At 46.3% G+C, this 17,825-nt stretch overlaps 1 protein-coding gene across 5 annotated transcripts in view; it reads right to left on the reverse strand.

Moving 5' to 3' along the window:
• The window catches only part of CACNA1B (calcium voltage-gated channel subunit alpha1 B), a 2,298,664-nt gene that overhangs the window by 2,004,825 nt on the left and 276,014 nt on the right, over window positions 1-17,825 (reverse strand). The gene's annotated exons all lie outside the window — the stretch shown is intronic.

Below are 17,825 nucleotides of genomic sequence, written 5' to 3' on the forward strand. Positions count from 1 at the left end.
GTAGGTTACCTGAACGGCTTGCCCGTCCGCGGGATACAGTCCCTGGACCACCACGTGAGGTCCAGGTGAAGAGACGGAGGAGCATTGATCATTTCGGACTGAGAGCCCCGTTCCTGGTTCCAAGATGCTGCAAAGTGCAGCTGTATCCTCCTTATACTGAGTCTCATGTGGGGGACGGCCAATATGATTGCCACCATGAGACCCAGTAGATGTTTCTACCACCATGATGAGGTCACTTCTCTGTTGAGGAAGGGCGCTGTGGCCTTCTTGATGGCTCTGATCGTGTCCTCCGAAGGAAAAACTTTCTCGGAGCACATGTCCCAGATGAGCCCCAAGAAGGTCAGGCTCCGCGTAGGCTGCAGCTGCGACTTCTTGAGGTTGAGCTAAAAACCCAGCTCATGTAGTGTGTTCATAAGAGTGTGGGACTTGTGGTGCACCGCTTCCGGAGATGCCGCCCTGATGACACAGTCGTCGAAGTACAGGTAGATGTGGTGGCCCTGGGACCTGAGGAGGGCTGCCACCATATTCATCAGCCTGGTAAAGACCCTGGAAGCCGAGTTGAGGCCGAAAGAAAGCACCTTGTATTGGAAATGGTAACCCATGATCCTGAATCATAGAAAAGAACCATGAGGCTGCCAGATCGGGACATGTAAGTAAACATTCTTCAGATCCAGGGAGCACATCCAGTCTCCCATGCACAATGTCTCCGCTATCAAAGCCGGCATAGCCATCTTGAATTTTGTAGAGGTAGGGTGAGATTGAGGGTGGAAAGGTCCAGCACAACTCTCAGACCCACCTGGTTATTTTTCTGAATGGCAAAAATCCTGGAGTAAAAGCCCAAGCCTCGCTGGGAGGCTGGGACTTCCTCCACTGCCTGGCTCTCGACGAGTGACCGGATCTCTGCCAAAAGAGCTGCTGTCCCAACCTGTGGGAGTGGAGGGGAAGAGGGAGGAGAGGCTGGGATAGGTAGGCAGTACCCCGTGGAGACTACAGAGAGGATCCAGGGGTCGCCGAAATTCTGGTGCCAGAAATGTGCATGGAGAGCAAGCCTGCCCCCCACTGGAGACACGTGGACCCGGAAGGGGCATGTCATGCCTTCTTTCCCTCTGAGGATGTTGCGAAGGAGGGGGACTGGAAAAAGCCCTTACTCCCCCCCCTTTTTTGTTGCTTGCGCTGATGTAGGGTCGGCGAACAGTCAGGCTGCCTGGCACTCCGCTTTTGGAACCCGCAGAACCCCCCATATGTACGCCCCTTGTCTGTATGACTGGGTGTATGTTTTGGGTATGGTCTTTATAAGGATGGATAAGGACTTGGCTGTTTGTGAGCTGTTTTTCTTTTTATCCAGTTCCTCGTCCGTGGTGGTGTGGAAGAAGTTACCCCCCTCGAACGGCAGGTATACGATGCACTCCTAGACATCCGCATTAAATTTCGTAGCACGGAGCCAGGCCGTTCTTCTCATGTCCGTGGCAATGCAGATGGCCTGGCCAGAGGTGTCAATGTGGGCCACAAGTGGACTCCATGATGTCTTGTGCTACCATCCTGGCATCTGTCAGTCCGTATTGAATCGTGATAGGCTCGGCGCTGGAAGCTCTGGGAGGATATCCACAATTTCATGCCACCGCCTCTGGTTAACGACATATTAGAATACAGCTTCTTCCCGTACGCCTCCAAGATCTTCTCCTCCTTACCTAGCAGTGCCGCAGACGAGGAGGCAGAGGACGACTGAGGCTTGGAGTATAGTGATGCCGCAGCAATCACCGAAGAGTCTGGCCGAGGATGGCCTGACAGCAAGAGTGTATCCCCCTCCATCTGCCTGTACTTGGCACCAGCCGTTGATTGACCGGCTGGACCAAGTGGGGCTTGAGCCAGTCCTTTCTGGCCAAGGCAAACACGTCCTTCTGTATCGAGATCCCCGTTCTAGCTGTGGGACGTAGAATGAGGACTTCGGCGAGGACACCTTCTGCTGGTTGCTCGACCTCGGGTTGAGGAAGGCCCAAGTACTCTGCCTGTCCTGCAAGACGTTCGTGGAAGGCCTTGGATGACGACGGTGTGTCAGGGTCTTCCTCCTCATTTATGTCCACCTAAGGGTCTGGTTGGTCCGGTACCAGTGGAGGAGTGCTGGGAGCCGTAGGTTGAGGTGTGGGGACCGGAGCCGGAGGCTGCAGCAGAGGCTGGTACACTATTGGTTGGGGGGCTGGAGCGGGTGGCGGAGGCTGAACAGGGACCTTGGGTGCCTGTACTGGGGCCTGCAGTGCGGGAGCCATTGGCAGGAGCACCTCCCTGATGGTGTCCCTGAGGATGACCCCCATCCGAGGAGATTTCATGAGCCCAAGGAACCTTTCAAAAAACCTTTCCTCACAGGCCGGAGGGGCGGTAAGCAATATTGATGGGGCAGCGGGCGGCTGCTGGAGCCGTCGCTTACCCTGCCCATATGGACACAGCGAATCCTGCCCTGCGCAAATGAAGGGTAGGCTGTAGGCTACATACCTGGCTGACACCAGTCCCACCTTGACAAACGTTCCTCCACCTGCTCCCTGCCTTGGTGTGGTATCGGGCCGATGTCAGAAATGTCTGGCACGGTGGCCATTTCGTCGAGCTGCTTTCCACGTGCCTGCGTCGTGTTGCTTGGCTCACTGGGCCCAGCCTCGTCCAGGACTCTTGAGTGTGGATCATGAAGCCCACCCTGTTCCTCAGGCCGAGGCCTTGTAGGCGTTTCGCCCTCTGCGGATCTCCCGATAGAACTGCATATCGGTGCCCCCTCGGACATGTTGCCGGTACTAGGGCGTGGCCCCTTGGGTGAAGACCCGGTAAAAGAACCTTCCGGTCCCTCAGCACTGTCACCGGGAGGATCCACTGACCCCTCGGTCTGCCAGCCGGTAGCTGAATTAGCCTTGGTACTCGTGCTGATATGAGGACCTGAGCGGTCCCTCCCGCATTGGCGAGTCCTTGGGAAGGAGCCTCCCCGCTCTGGAAAAGAGCGGCCCTACTTTGGACTTGGATCGATGATAGACAAAGGGCCTCATTCCGAGTTGGGGCGCAAAGGGATTACCGGCACCGGTAGGGACACCGGTGCCGGTAAACCCTTTGCACCCAATTCCGAGGTACCTTAGCGGGTCCCTCCTTTAATGCCTGGTCTGACCATGCATTGTGGACGGGACCCATTAAGGGACTTTGGAGCCAATAACAGTACCGCAATTTGCAGTACCGTTATTTGCTCCTTCCCCATTCCCATTGAGCCCTATGGGGGCTGAAATGGGAATGGTTTTGTCAATGGGGACTTACCGGTCACTCCAAGCTCGGAATGGACCGGTAAGTCCCCATTGCACCAAGCCGGAGGCGGTACCAGTATGGGGGGCAGCCATGGAGCTAATTGCTCCATGGCTACCACCATACTCAGAATGAGGCCCAAAGTCCTTCAGGTCCACCTAAGGCGATCTCTGGAAGAGCTCCCTCCAACTGGCTAATCTGTTCTTCAGAGACCTCGAGGAAAGCGCGTTGCACGCTGTACAATCTTGCCAGCCGTGGTCTGGGCCGAGGCAACGTAGGCAGAGGGCATGGGTGTCTGAAGTTGGAAAGAGCCCGTCGCAGGATGCACACCTGCTGAACCCTGCAGAAGTCGACATACGTCGGGGAGGAGCGTGACGCCTGAATGATAAAAAGACAAAAAGACAGAAGAGAAGTATCCGCGTGTGGAATTACATGGCCGACGCCAAAACCCAGGAGCGCTGGTGAATTCGACCTGTTCCTGGCGATGCCGAAAAGGGGACTGAGGTGTGGCGCCGGAGTGCATAGTCAGGGCAGCGTATGCTCCCGGGGCCGCACCCCTGCGCGACTCTAAATTTAAAGGGGAAGAAGGTTTTTCTGATGAAAAAGGTTCCGTCTCCCGTCCCTGAGAAGTGATACCCATGCAGTATGGAGGAAAGGGGACGGGACGTAAGAGTAAATACCCATATCTCAAAGGGGCAGGTGATTGCTATTTTTTAAGGTCATAAGTCGAATGAGAGCAGCAGTGACAGAGGCATACCAGCAAGGTGTTTGGTGACATACATTATCATTGTGTGTCTCCAGTAGGAATATCACCATCTCACTGAGGACACATTACATGGGAGAGGTGACACAAACATGGATAGGCTCTACCGGCGAAGGGGAGGGGTTATCTAGGGCTCTGAAATTATATTATTGTACTAACTGCAGACTGGTTCTTTTTTTCATTTTTACAATGTTTTGCAATGTTTGTTTTGAATTAGCCCTGTATATGTTGAAGTCATAGTCACAATGTTACATTTGTCTAAGTGAGAAAATCACATTAACAAAACCTAGAATAAACCGATCAATAATTTTTTGATGTAAGATTATCAAGATGGACAGGCTGATTTACTCACAAAATACTTCTATGAGAAAGAGGAAATGGACAAATACATCAATGAGGGTTCCTGGCTGCTTTTAATAAAATCCTAAATGACATTTTGGGAACATAGGCACTTTATATCTGACAAATATTGCTGTGGAAGGTTCGTATGTTTAAACCATTAAGTACATAAGGCGCTGTTGCTCATTTCATTTTCTTGGCAGACACCTAGGGCCTCATTACGAGGTTGGCGGTAAGGGGTTAACGGCAACGGTAAGGGTGCCGCTGCCGTTAACCCCGTTAACCCCTTACCGCCCTATTACGAGGTCCTTTAGCGGGTCCCGCTAAGGGCGCTAAGGGCGCCTGGTTTTCTAGCGGGAACCACTAAGGGACCAGGGAGCTAATAACGGGCCCGCTATTTGCGGGCCCGTTATTAGCTCCTTCCCCATTCCCATTGAGCCCTATGGGGGCTCGAATGGGAATGGGGAATGGTTTTCAGAATGGGGACTTACCGGGTCCTCCAAGGTTGGAATGACCCTGTAAGTCCCTATTTCGAGAACGCGGACCCGGAATGCAGTATTGGGGTAGCCATGGTGCTAATAGCACCATGGCTACCTCCTACCTCGTAATGAGGCCCCTAATATTCAAGTATTTGTATCTGCAAACCATATTTACTCTTTCAGGCAGCATTAGAATAAAGTGCCTATGGCATCTATGAGTCCCTTAAGGTCCAAAGGCTGTTTTCAAAGATAATATTTCCTCTCCCATATGAGCAATCACTTGCTGAGTTGGAGAGCCTTACAGAATATTAGGCAGGCTAAATCTCTGAGTAAGGTTGTCTGCGTTTCTGTCCAATCCCCAATGCACAGACAACCTTACACTATACATGATCCAAAACAATATTTTTTTGATGTCACCTTTCCAGTGAAAAACATGATGTTCCCTTTTCATTTAAAAGCCACCATGCTAACCGCCTAAATGATTCTCTTAGAGATTGTAGTGTAACATCCGTTGAAGTTGAATTTTGGACTTATATGGACGAACTAGGCAATAATAGTCATTTGTTGAGTTTAGTGCATGGTACGGTCTCCAATGTATACTTTTGTGGTCCTCAGCTGTCCTATTCGAGGGCGTTGCTAATGGACACTGCACTCCTTTAGAAAGCGAATGTTTTAAGACATAACCTTTCTAATTGTCTAATATTATGGCGATATGGGTTTGTTTCAATCTATTGTTAATATTTGTGAAAAAATATTTAATAAAGCAATTGCAATCTGTGAAATTCTTTCTCACATAAACTCGGAATCAGATCCTAAACACAGGTAACAGTTGCTAGGCGAATCGCCCATTGATTTGACACGACACACATGCACTTTGCTGTGTTTTCAAATGTAGGGGCTATAAAACGTTGTGCTTTTGAGATCCGCTCATCCTCTTGGGATCCTGCCATTAAAAAATTAAGGGTTGGCAGTGGCATGGATCACGTTCATTTAACACGCCATTGCTTTTGGGGCTTCCCCGGTACCTACTATCCTTTTTGCTATAGGGCCCCGGCAAAACGCACAGCTGTCTTTTGGGGAATTATCTGCCGTTCTCTTCAACAGAGACCTCTGTTAGCCCCCCATACCTAAGACTGCAGGATGGATGCCATGACAAAAAGTGCCACATTAAGATTAGCCGGCACTGTGGGCATAGATGCATTAGGGTGTACATGTTAAACAGCTTGCTTTTTGCATCAGGTTGTTCCTCTGTACTGCATATCTACACCCATATGCTGTATCCACATAAGAGCATAAGGGGGAGATGTAGGCTCATTTCCACTTTGTGGCTCCGGGACAGGTCAGGTTGAGTGACTGTCAACCCAGCTCCAATTGGGATCCCTCAGAGAACAAACACTATGATGCAGCAGCAGATGTTCATGTATGTAGCTGGTCTGAAAACTCTTTGACTCTCCATGGAAAGAAAGTAAAGGCCCACAGACAGAGTATAGCATAGGGTGTGACAGTAAAGTATTGCAAGGCACTATGTGATCACAGTAGTTAGAGTCCATATTACTGCTGAATTTCAGGATTTTCTTAAATTGACAGAGCCGTGAATAGAAGTCTCATTACTGATGAGCAGTAGCTTGACATTAGGTCTGAGCAGCCTTGGCAGAACAGTGCGTGGTTGCGCAAGGCGGAACAGAAGTGGTCCTGCAAATGAAGAACGGGGTGCATTTACACATCTTTGTAACTTATGACCACTCTTTGAATAGAGTTCCATGTGAGTGCGTGGAGAGGAAGTGCCCCGAGTACTGAAAAAGAGGGGTGCTGAAGGGCAAGATTGAGGTCTCTTTGCAGGCGTATATGTGGGTTCCAGTATAATCGTATTGGAGATAATTATGCAGCAACAAACAGGAGAGGGAGTTCAGTCCCCCTGCCCAATCAAAAGCGCCACTCCGATATTCCTTTTTATGTTCAATCTAGTCCTGTCTGTGATTCATATAGTATCATGTAGATACCATGTAGAAACCTCACCCCTGTGCCACAGATAAGCCAAGAACCAGGCCGATGTACAAAAATAATATATATTTATTACAGAATAGGAAAATTAATATTTGGAAAAAATCACAGATCACGCCACCTCACTCCATGGCCCAAATGATTTTCTTTCCTAATAATATTTTTTTTTCACAAATTGAAAACACTACTTGGTTCAGTTCACAGACTCTTTAACCCCACAATATGTAGAGTCAAAATACTTGGTCTTGGGCTCACCTTTAATAGCATGTAGCACTTTGAAACATGACCAGTTCATCAGCTACATGCTCTACTTTATATGACATTTAAATAATATGCAACAATTCTTTATTGGCAAAAACAATTTCACACATGCACCGGTGGGAGATTAAAAAGAGAGAGCGGTGCATGTGTGAAAGTGAAATTGGAAAAAAAAAAATATATATATATATATATATATATCCCTTCTTCCTTCGCCAGAATGCAATGAAGAATATCTACTACTCTGGAGTCACTTCCCCACTTTGAGTAGAGAATAGGCTTTTCAATCAGAGACTTCATTTCATTTACTTTTGACAAGGCACTTTCTGCCACAGCACAAAAACCCAGGTATTCAGTTGATCATTTGAAACTCCTCTGCTTTAAGGCAGGGTTCAGGGCAATGCGAACAGTAGGGAATTTCGTTTTTTAATGCACCCCTCCCTCTGGGTAATTTTAGGTTGCCAAAAAGAAATACGAATACTCAATCACTTTACAGACTATTATTTTTATCCACACTGGAGCGTTATTCATTTCACTTTTCAACAAAATCACCCCAGGTAATTTGGCTATAAGGGAATTAATGAAATTATTATTTAGTAAGAAAATCCTAGGGGTCTATATATAATAATGGAAAGATATTAAATCAAACAGATCCGCACCAGGCTTGGTTTGGTTGGGCAAGTTTATTTACATAAAATATCTCTGGTTTTTCCCGCTCAGGGAAGTCCTAAAGGCTTCTGGATGCTCAGGGGAAACATCAGGGCTTGGTTAGAGGCCTCTCCAGGTTCAGTCAAGAATGGCTTCCAGCATTAATCCCTTTATTTCCTTCTCCTTGTATAGATCCCAGCCAGATGTTAGTCCTTCCCTGGTTCCCTAGCAATTTTGTCTGCAGTTCCAGCCCAGCTGATTTCAGGCAGTCTCTCTAAAATCCATTCTGCGTCCCCTTATGAATTTTTCACCACTCCCACAAAATTGCCTAAATTATTTTCCATCCCTTTACCCAAGGACAAACTTCTTTTCTTTGATTGGCCCGTTCAGTTGATTTCATGTCATTTTACTTGAAGGAATTATGTCAATTTACTTTGAAGGAATTATGCAGAAATAACATGTTCCTCCGTTTCCTTATAGTAGGTTCCCTGCACTAAGTCCCTGCCCACCCCTTTTAATCCCTTCCACCAAACCCTATACAATTTGTTTTATTTTTTCAGCATAATTCCTTCAAAGTATATTACTTCAAAGGAATGCATGTCGGCAAAATGATGGGATATGGTTCAGTTACCAAGCCCACATTTTGGGAGAGATAAGGCTACCCACTTGAATTTAGATTTGTGCACATTTGAATTTTTCACTTAAAAGTCACAACGTGGCCATTATTTCTAGTTTAAAGTGAAACACAATAATATTTAGATGACTAAAATGGTCTGCCCATGCAGGATCTAACGAATCATGTCTCGTCACAGCACGATGTTGTAGGTTAGAATGCCGGTTTTTCAGGAGTTACTCAGAAATTATAAAATTCACTTTCACACATGTTTACACACAGTTCTTTACTTTCATAAGCTTATATCGTCCAAAATTTCTGCCTTGTGATATCTTCGGAGAAGCTACCATCACATTTCAGATTATAACTTTGGGTTCCAGCGTCGGATTCCTAGGGGAGTGGTGTCAACGAAAAGGTCTTCTCATAACCTTTCCGATTATATTTTGGCTATTTCTCTATGATTTATGGACTCGAGATACTCAGTATGATTCTTAATGTAAATCTATGGCAACATACTGACGTATATTTTACTTCATTTTCACATTACAGTTCTTCAAGTTAAATATGTGGTCTGGCCATCGGCTCCTTTGTTGACACTGCCCACAATGAAGTCCATTAGCATTCTTGCAAGGTCAAAGGCTGGGCCATGGGTCTGCTTATCTTGAAGAGCAGAGAAGATTGCCCCATCTCCAGGCTCATGGGAAATCCCTCAGGAACAGCCCTGTGATCAGTATCTCCGAGCTGACCACAAACGTGGATTTTATTTTTGAAGAATTAGTCAGAGTTAAGTCAATTAAGGGCTGGCTCTCTGTTGACTCAGCTATTTATTCCACCTCAATAACTCTTCTGTAATGCACTGCCACATCTGTGGGCCTGTGCTTAGCACTATATAAATAAATAAATAAATGAGTACATCCGCCTATCTGGCCCTGAAACATCAAAGAGATTGTCTTTCAGATAGAGAGCAGAGCAGAGACCTGGCATCCATTGGGAGAAGGTGGCTTTGAATCTCAGTGTTAAAGTCAGCTCTAATGAACAGAAATATGTACTTTAAATGTCACAATTTCTTTCTTTAGACACGAGGCCTGCATATAGATTTGACCTCATCTGATATGCATTTTCTCCTGTACCATGCCATCAATGTTCATCTTTATATCCTGGTATATGTTCACATGACTCTGGCAACGGAGATTTGTTTTCCCATGTGTTCTGCAGAATGGACACATTTCTGCATGGCCTCTTTCTCTTGGAAAAAGTGCACTTTTGGGCCTCAATCACTTGTATTCAAAAGTAGGCCTTTAGCTTTGGGCTTTGTCAATCGCATGCAGGGCCCATTTAATTTTATTTCTTTGGAAACAGCATTTGGATGTGGTAGTTTAGAATGAAATGCTGCCCTTTCAGTTTGGCAGTCATCTCTGTGTGTTTTCAATGCTCTGCATTTTTAGGCCCCACATAGCCAAATGCAGTTTCCTTTTTGTCTGGGGGCTGTATTTGACGGCACAATAGTACTGGAATGAAGATTCTGCTATAGTTAAACTGCATATGTACGGCTGCGTGGGGTTCCCAGTAATTGAGTGGGCAGGTTGATGAAGGTCAGGATTAAGGTGATTTTGCCACCCTAAGTGCAGGCACAAGTTTCCAGATTAATATGTATTTGAAGCCCTATTTATGGCTCCTCATGACGGAATTAAGGTGCATTTGCAGACCTGTGTGTGGGACTTAGCGACCCAGTATGAAATGCAGGTGGGGACAGATGTGCAAAATCTAATCTGAATCTACTCCGGTGAAAATTAGAGAAGAGCTACTAAAAATCTATGGGTCAAGATTCATTGGCCGCCCTCATTTAACTAGACCTCTCTGTGGCCTATACCATGGCTCATTCCTTACTATTAGAAAAATGTTGGGGTGAGGTGGAAATCACTGGCACAGTCCTTGCCTGTGTACCATTGCCCAATCCAGAACGATTCACATTAAATAAAGGCCAGCTCCTTCCTTTCCAATGCTCAAGAGATAACCTGTGGGGGCCTCCACAAGGCCCTGCCTAATCACTGTAATTATTCAAATTATAGATGCAGTCATTGGCCTCCCTGGTTAAACTATTTAGGAGGCTGATATGCAGAAGATTATCGCAGGCAATATTCACATCATGCTCTTTTTTGCTTATGGTAAGGACCCAACTCACTAAATTACTTTGTTCTGGCACCGGTTCCAGGAACCAGGGGTTACTCTCATTATCGCACTTTCCAACGCAACTTTTATAGCAAAGTCATTCCTACACTTGGGTTCATCCATTGAATAGATCTGGTCTTAGCTCCAGCAATGTTGCATATGAATTATGAGCATTATATTAGGTTACTGAAAAAAAAAGGTACCATTCGTCCGGAACTGTGCATCCAGAATTAAGGTAGGCCTCAAAACTTCTGACTGGCTTTATTCAAACTTAAAGTCCCAGCAGGGCTCCCGAGAGATTTTTATTGGTGCCAAGGCATACTGGCCAGAGAGCCATTTGTACCCGCATAAACTGACCAGACATTACACACCTCCTAGAAACTTGAGATATGTGTCTGACAGATGACAATCACCACTCCCTCATTTATCCAAAAAGTGGTATGGCCTGCTCTGGGTTCAGTGGTCTGACTTTATGGAATAATTTGAGTCCTTCTATGAGACTATTAGAGGACCATTTGAAATTTTGTTAAGAGGTGAAGATGGCCATCTTTCATTAACCCTTTCCACTGTGACGTTACAGATCGCTCCTTGGGATTCACTGGACTACTTATGCAGTTGACTGTCTCGAGAATGGATCACTGCAGATGATTGTCAATGCTCCGAACCCCAGGACAATTCTATGTGGGATCTGCAATTCTGCAATCTGACTAGCTCTCAAAGTATCCCTGCTGTTAGACTTTCTCAACACTTTCCTCTTTCGTTTTCCGTCTCACTAGGACTGTTTAGACAGCCCTATTACCTGATTAGTGCAGTACAACAGGTTAGGGTCAAAGAACCCTGGCAGATACTTTATGACACATACATGGAGATAATGGTGGGTTGGTAAGGCAGGTGGCGATGCTTTTAACGCGTTTTTCAGCAGTATACACAACTTTAGTTTGTTTGTTTGTTTATTTATTTGGTAATGTGCACCGTACCCTTAGGTAGCTGGGCGTAGCAGAGACAAGCATACTTAAGGTTTAGTTACAACAGGTACAATAATTGCAATAGACAAAGACCTTAGTTACCGCATGTGGGTTACAGTGATACATTGGTGATATAGGTTACACAGTGCGGTCACAAGTACAATAGATACAGAATTGCAGTATTGCAGTAGAGCAATAGGCCAGGATTACCATATGACCGTTACAGTGAAAACAGTGGTGCTAAATTTAATTAGCAATTTGTTATAAGCAGAGATAGGGTATTCCTGAGATGAGAAGGGGTCAGTGTCGGAGTGGAGCTATCTTTCACTGCAAGTTACATGCAAAACTACAAGCAATGCAGCATACTTTAAAAAATCAGCACACTGCAGTTCAGGAGGGAAAGGGCAAGGTGAAAATATTAGGCTTGGGCAACTACCTTTCATTTGCTTATGTTCTATGTTAATAAAAATGTTGGGAGATCATAAATAATGCCAATTAGGAACAGAAATCTTATGTCCCTTTAAAATCCCCACAGACATGTCTTACTGGAATGGGTATTTAATGAAGCTCTGCGTCCGTGTGAGCAGAGGTTACAACGAAATAATATTCCACGAGCCGAAACGAAACCCGGCCTGACTGCTCTGAATCAGTCTGCGGCATGAAGGACACATGCCCCCTTGTCTCGCAGCACAGGAGGGGCAGCAGCGCAAGAGCCAGGGCTCATGTGTGTGCGTGTTAATCCCACTGCAGCATTGGTTGGGGTAGTAGCACAGGAGGGCCGGAAGCACCGAGAGACAACAGTGTAAGGGGAAAACAAAATTACTGAAGGGGAAGGCACACTGGAGCACACAGTGCCCAAGAGATGAAGCAGTACAGGAGGGGCAGGGGCACAGTGGGGATGAACCCTTGCACCACAAGTGAAAAGCAGCAGTAAAAGGACAAAACCACTGTGGCACAGAGCGAGGGCATATAGGACAGCAGAGTGGAAATAAGACAGCAGCTCCGAAAAGAAGCTTCACAGTGGAGAAGGGGGAACAACACAAAAGGAGAGGCTGCAAAAATGGGAAAGCGACACAGGAAGGGCGCCTGCACCGGAGCGGTTGGCACACACTGGCAGGCTAGGAGAGAGCGCATGTGCACCCAAGCATACTGTATGGCAGGAGAACACACAGTAGTATCACAACGTGAGGAGAACGGGCAGCAGCACACCGGAAGGGGCATCAGTGCTGGAGGGAAAAGCATACATGGCATGTGCACACAGGCGCATTGGAGGGGCAGTGGTGGCAGCTTAGGTAGTAAAGCGCATTGGAGAACATGAGGGAACACACAGCTGCACAAACTATGGGAGACGAAACACAGAGCCTTACGGGAGTTTTAGCCCAGATTAAGAGTGCACTGTGATTGTTTTTAAACATTTCCCGAGGTCCTGAAAACATGCTTGCATTACCTTCAGAGTGCCTGCATTATTTTGATCATTCATCTCAGGAGTGCATGTGTCATTTGAAGGCTCAGTTAAGACAAATGCAGCTATATCTTAGCCTAATTGTGTACATCACAATTACAGACCTTTTCAGGGGGCTGTTGGTGACAATCGGAAAATAACAGATATTATTTGTATTGGGAGTAAAGAGAAGTCACATGATATCTCTGACATTGAAAGATCGAAAACTACGTTGCTCCTTTGCACAGTTCGTGTGTGCGTTTGTGTGTGTGTGTGTGTTTGTTTGTTGTCTCCATGAATGGAAGGGACTTAACCATGGAAACCTCAAAAATGGCGAGTAACAAAAGGCTACAGAAGTACAAGGTGGCACTTGTGTTAAGGAACGTTAAGCGGAGAACCCCCATTTATGGAAATAGTGTCCTCACTTGTCACTGGAAACTCGAGTAGGGCCTGAATCAGATAGTGTAGTGGAATTTTGCCTTTTGGGAACATTCCTTGTATGGTGGAATATTTCCTGGCAGAATAGCTCTCTGTTGCTGGGATGCCTGTCTATATAGTATTGCCTCTTTGCACTCTAAAGAGTACTTTGACCGGGAATTGTCGAACTGCTAAAGTGGCAGGAGTTACTCACTTTATTTTCAGTAGAAATGGGGAACCGTCCTTCCTTTAGCGGTGAGGTCATCAGCACCCTGATGGTAGTTGGAGGAATAGGCCCTAACTCACGACCACCCATAACTGCAAATAAGTTGGTTTTCTTTCCACTTCTTCAATTCCAGTCCAGCCCAGCCCATCCTTTTGACCGCTTCAGCCTTGTATTAAATATTAGAAAGTCATACTGTTTCGTAGACCTATGTGTATCTGGTATGGACAATAAGTGTAGTTTCATGGTCCCTCCTTAAAGTATCATCCAGTGGGAGCTCCTTCAAGAATGGTGAGATCCAGTTACATCTGGCCACTGTCCTTGTGGTGGAGAAAGCCATGTTGACTGGACAGTGTCCAGGAGGTGAATATGTGTTGTTACATAGGTTTTATACCTCCCCAATGTGCCCAAAAACCCATTTGTGCATCAGAGCCACCTACAAGATTGAGGAGCTGCAATACACCTCATTTGACCTGAACTATAGCTACTGATCCTTTCTTGAAGCAGTTCTTACTCCTTTGTGGATAACTTGTGTGCAGTTTCCCTATGTGAGTACATTGTTTTGGACCTTTTGATTAGAAGTGAAGTCAAATTAGTGTAAAGTCACATGAAAGCACCAAGACAACATAACTGAATGGCTGCTTTTGCATTGACTAGAGAGCCTTTGTAAAGAAAATAGTAACCCAAAACCTGTGCAGTAAAAATAATCCATGAGACTGAATGATCACTGCACCATTTTGCAAGGGAACGCAAGGTTTATTACATGCTATAAGGTCTCAGACGGTTCCGTGGAACCAAACTTAAATGGAGCTCCTCACGCCCCAAGAAGAACAAGTTACTTACCAACTAGTAACGTTCTTTCGATTGGATGTTCCTCCAACGTATTCCTCATCTTAGATGTATTCCATCCAGCTTTGCTGCTCTTCGGAAAGAATTTTCGCCAGAGGGTGCCGTGCGTCGATGTCGTCGAGTCGATGGTCCCTCGAAGGCCTCCATCGAGGGTGACGTCATCGGGTATATAAGTAGCACGCGCGGCACCCGTTGGCCTCAGTTCTGGTTTTCCCCTTTTTATCTTTGATTTTGTACTGTGTAGATTGTGCCGGCAGACAGGTATCAGCCTTGCGAGATTTGAGTTGGCAATAACCTGGAAAAATCTACAGAGGGGTAGGCTGGGAGGGCGATGAGGAATACGTTGGAGGAACATCCAATCGAAAGAACGTTACCAGTTGGTAAGTAACTTGTTCTTCGAGTGGATTGTGTCCTCCAACGTATTCCCCATTTTAGATAGACTCCCAAAACAGTATGTATAATTTCTCTGGAGGAGGGGTTAGATTTTTCAATGCCCTTAGATGGCAGAATAAAGCACTGCTTTTCCAAAACTCAGTTCCTTAGACTGGGAAGCATCCAGGCTATAGAATTTTGAAAAGGTGTGTAGTGAAGACCAAGTTGCTGCTTCACAAATGGACCTTATTGGAACACCTCTTTGATGGGCTGTCGAAGAGGCAAGGCCTCTGGTGGAATGAGCTCTTAACCCTTCTGGTGGGTCTTTTTGTGCTAATCTGTAGCATTCTGAAATGCAAAGCACAATCCAGCGTGAAATTGTCTGTTTTGTCACAGATTGTCCCAGTTTCCTTCTTGTGTAACCTATAAACAGCTGGTTGTCCACTCTAAGTCTGGAAAGTCTAGAGATGTAAAAGCTTAAAGCTATTTTTGGATCCAACCTGTGTAATCTTTCCTCCTCCTTAGAAGGATGGGGTGGAGGATAGAATGCGGGTAAAACAATTTTCTGACTTAAATGAAAATCAGATACTACTTTCAGTAAAAATTATGGTTTAACCCTCAACACAACTCTGTCCTTATGGAACACAGTATAGGGTGGCCCAGAAGACAGTGCCTGCAATTCGCTTACTCTTCTTGCAGATGTTAAAGCAACTAAGAAGGCAGTATTCCATGTTAGTAATCTTAATGGACACATGTGCATAGGTTCAAAAGGAGCACACATTAAGAATTTTAGGACTAAATTGAGATCCCAAATCAGTACTTGAAATGGGTGAGGAGGAAACACATTAGTGAGTCCTTTTACGAATTGTATTATCAAAGGAATTTTGAAGTCGGAGCATTCTTCCGACGAGCACTTGAAAATGGAAAGCGCTGCAAGGTAACCTTTTATTGTTCCAACATTCAGACCTCTATGTGCTAGGGTCAGAAGAAAAGATAGTACTTCCGGAATAGAACATAGAAAAGGATTGACATTCTTTTCTCTGCACCAGTTGCAAAACTTTTTCCAACGGCAACGGTATAGAGACTTTGTTGCTGGCCTTCTTGCCGAAAGCAACACCTCCATAACATCATCCGGAAGGTTCCAATCCCTGTATCTCAGCCTTTCAGATACCAAGCATGAAGGTTGAGGGGTTCCCCAAAGGGCGAAGATCTCTTGAATGACTTCCTGAGCTAGTTCCCATTCGTGGGACACCGTGCTCTGCCTGCTCAGAGCATCTGCCGTCATATTCTCCTCCCCGGCTAGATGAATTGCCATTAAAGAGATTCCTTCCTGAATTGCCCAATATCAGAGCTGCATTGCCTATCTGCACAGAGGTAGTGACCCCACACCTCCTCTTTTGTTTAGATAATGCATGGCCACTGTGTTGTCCGTCATTATCAGGACACTCTTTCCCCTGACAGATGGCAGGAAAGCCTTCAGCGCTAGTCTGATTGCCCTCAGCTCTAAAAGGTTGATGTGTAGTTTGGACTCCGATGGAGACCAACGACCGTTGATTGTCAAATCGTTGGCATGAGCTCCCCACCCCATGAGTGAGGCATCCGTCACTACTGTGATCTCCGGCCATGGTTGCCAAAAAGGTTCTCCTTTTAGGATGTTCTCTGTACAAGTCCACCATAGAAGATCTTGTCGAACCTTGTTTGGAATCTGGAGAAGATCCGTCATTTGACCTGAGAACTGGGACCACTGAGTCTTTAGAGCCCATTGAAGAGATCTCATCCTCGAGCAACCTTAAAAAGTCATAAGCCTGGAGATTTTGGGCATTTTGGAATTTGGAAACCATCTGAAGAATGTCTTGAGCCCTCGACTTGGGAGGCAAGCTCTTTCCCAAGGATGTGTCTAATACAGCTCCTATGTACTGAAGCTGTTGGTAAGGTGTCATTTGCGACTTCTTGAAATTTAGGGAGAATCCCAGTCTGTGGAGGAAGTGGCAGGTGACTTTCAGATGATCCAGTGCTTGCTCAGCAGAACGTGCCCTGATCAACCAATCGTCCAGGTAGAAGTAGACATGAATCCCCCCTCTCCTGAGGTGCGCTGCCACCACTACCATTTACTTGGTGAAGACCCTCGGGGCGGAGGTCAATCCGAATGGCAGGACTCGAAACTGATAGTGTGAGTCGCCAACTACGAACCTCAGGTATTTCCTGTGCTTGAGATGAATCGGCACATGAAAATAAGCATCCTGGAGGTCCAATGACACCAACCAGTCCTGAAGTTGAAGGGCCTGAAGGACCTGAGAAAGGGTAACCATCTTGAACTTGTCCTTCCTGAGGAACTTGTTCAGGTTTCTTAAGTCCAAGATGGGTCTCAGTCCTCCGTCCTTTTTGGGGATAAAAACATATGGGGAGTACCATCCCTTGTTCTTCTCCGCTGCAGGTACTTGTTCTATAGCACCTTTCTCCAGCAGGGTTAGAACTTCCTGCTGTAGGAGCGGGTCCGAAAACTTCAACGGGTGTCTCCCTGGTGGATTGCTTTGAGGTTGCGTTAGAAAAGGAAGGCAGTAGCCTTGGGCTATTATTTCTAGAGCCCAAACATCTGAAGTAATGGCTCGCCATTCTTGCAGATGGTGTGACAGCCTGCTTCCCACAGGTGTTTTGTGATGCAAGTCCTCAAAGTGGTTTTGTGGCGGTTGTTGCAGCCGCTGATGGCAAAGAGGCTGCAGCTGGAGCTGGCTTTGCACGTTTTCCTTGTCCACCGCGAGTGGCCTTTCTCTGGCCCCTTTGACTGGCCATTCCTCTCGCCTTTCCATATGAGGAGTAGTAACGATAGGATCGTCCCCTCCACGATTGTCCTTGCGCACAAAAAGGCTGAGGTTGCCTAATAGCAGCTCCTAAAGATTTGGCAGCTGCTTTTCAGGTCTGCAACCTCTCAAGGCTCTCGTCAGCCTTGTTGCCAAAAAGGTGAGATCCGTCAAAAGGCATGTTCAGAAGGTGGTTCTGTACGTCTGGTGCAAAACCCGACTT

Source organism: Ambystoma mexicanum, chromosome 8 (assembly GCF_040938575.1).
Source record: "Ambystoma mexicanum isolate Mex_15411 chromosome 8, UKY_AmexF1_1, whole genome shotgun sequence".
Taxonomy (NCBI): Eukaryota; Metazoa; Chordata; class Amphibia; order Caudata; family Ambystomatidae; genus Ambystoma; species Ambystoma mexicanum.